Raw genomic sequence first — 2,228 nt, forward strand, 5'->3', positions numbered from 1 at the left:
TTTTTTAATATCTTTGCAACTACTTTAATATTCTGGAAAAATCAACCATTAATAAATAGTTTTTAAAAAGTATAGAGGGGTCTCATTTTCCCTTTAGCCTAAGCTCCAGTGTAGCTCAGCATGACATTGTTGTGAGGTATTTTCTGGACATAGACTGTTTCTCTCCATACCTGGCTTTGCTCTTCCCCCTGCTTCAGGGAGCAGCCTCTGGCCAACACAGGTCTCTGAAGGGTAGGCATATTCCCAGTAATGAGGCATGGAAGGCAGGCGATTGAGCAAAGCTGAAAACTATGTAGGTGTCACCCTTAATCAATGTATTTGTAAATGCTGAATGGCAATTTGAATAATTAACTTGCTAGATTATTAAGCTGCTTGCTGTTCTGCCCTGAGGTGCGGATGCTTCACTGACCTCCTGCTATCACTGTGGGTGCCTCCCATGGTAAGTAAGGAATGTCGCTGGGGGAAATACCAGTATGTTGCTGAGGAAAACATCAGGGTGGACCACTGGATCAATGTGGTTCGAAGCTGCCAGCATGCCAAATAGCTGGGGGCCACCACATGAGTGTGAGGTTGTCTCGAAAACACTGACTGGACTGCTGGAATTATTGAAAGTAGTTGATGAGAAGGGGCACTTTCAGAAGAAAAAAGACAGCCGTGTAGTTGTGGTGGCTGTGGGATGACTCCTGGTTTTTGCTAAGTGGCCACCAAGCAGGAGATGACCACTAGGTGCCAGGTGCAGAAATTATAGGAGGAGTTAAGACTGGAGAAAGACTCTGGATTAACTCAGGTAGAAAGTGGGGACATGCTTACTCGCTAACTGGAGCAGACTAGAGACCAGGAGCCTGACTTAGCATGCCACTTTGCAAGAGTGAAAAGAAAATGGCTGCTTAGGTGCGTGTCTGCGTCGTGGCAGCCCATAGTGAGTGGAACCCACGAAAATGGGAGCCCTCCTCTTTTTCGACTGGCATCATGGAGGGTGTCGAAGAGAAGAAAAAGAACGTTCCTGCTGTGCCAGAAACCCTGAAGAAAAAGCAAAGGAATTTCGCAGAGCTGAAGATCAAGCGCCTGAGGAAGAAGCTTGCCCCAAAAAATGCTTCAAAAGGTAAGGAGGAAGCTTATCTACGAGAAAGCTAAGCGCTATCACAAGGAATATAGACAGATGTACAGAACTGAGATTCAAATGGCTAGGATGGCAAGAAAAGCTGGCAACTTCTATGTACCTGCAAAACCCAAACGGGCATTTGTCATCAGGATCAGAAGTACCAATGGTGCGAGCCCAAAGGTCCGGAAGATGTTGCTGCTTCTTCACCTTAGTCAGACCTTCTATGGAACTTTTGTTAAGCTCAACAAGGCTTCAGTTAACATGCTGAGGACTATAGAACCATACATTGCACGGGGGTATCCAAACCTGAAGTCAGTAAATGAACTAATCTACAAGCATGATTATGGCAAAATTAACAAGTGAATTGCCTTGACAGATAATAATTGCTCAATCTCTTGGTAACTATGGCATCATCTGTATGGAGGATCTGCTTCACGAGATCTCTACTGTTGGAAAACGCTTCAAAGAAGCAAATAACTCCCTCGTGCCTTTAAAATGATCCTCTCTGTGAGGTGGAATGAAGAAAAAGACCCCCCATCTTGTAGAAGGTGGAGATGCTTGCAACAGGGAAGACCAGATCAACCGGTTTATTAGAAGGATGAACTAAGGTGTCTACCATGATTATTTTTGTTAACTGGTGAGTTAATAAAAAATGCCTACTTTCAAATGAAAAAAAAAAGAAAAAGAAAATGGGATCCCATAGAGGAATCCGGTTCCTCAGAAGAAGAGGGCAAAATAAAGGTGAAAGAGAACCTGAAGGGGGAAAATAAAACTGCAAAGGATTCCATAAAAGTGACTTCAAGCAAATATGGGTAGATTTGATTAAGGTGGAGTGGATCCTGACAAGGTAGATAAGCAACCCAATATGGTGTTGGTGGGATGATGGAAGCTGCTCCCTGAGGAAAAGCGCTACCATCCTATCCCTGAAAATGTGGCTGAGGTCTGCATACTACAGTGGACCCTCAGTAAAAAGCCCCCCAACCCCAAAGAAAGAATGGGCAGGCAGGGAGCTTGGGGCAGAATTAAAGTATGCAGGATCCCTCAAGGCCAGTCCTGGTTGGTGCCGCTCTGCTCACCACCATGCTGCAGCAGAGCTCAGAGCGAGCCCCAGGTTGGGCTACACACC

The 2,228-nt window shown here is 45.2% G+C and overlaps 1 pseudogene; it reads left to right on the forward strand.

The window, feature by feature from the left end:
* Window positions 1-969: 969 nt before the first annotated feature.
* Window positions 970-1,709, forward strand: LOC103259308 (annotated as a pseudogene).
* Window positions 1,710-2,228: the final 519 nt, after the last annotated feature.

This window comes from Carlito syrichta, unplaced genomic scaffold (assembly GCF_000164805.1).
Source record: "Carlito syrichta isolate Samal-C Ts95f unplaced genomic scaffold, Tarsius_syrichta-2.0.1 Scaffold302589, whole genome shotgun sequence".
NCBI lineage: Eukaryota > Metazoa > Chordata > Mammalia > Primates > Tarsiidae > Carlito > Carlito syrichta.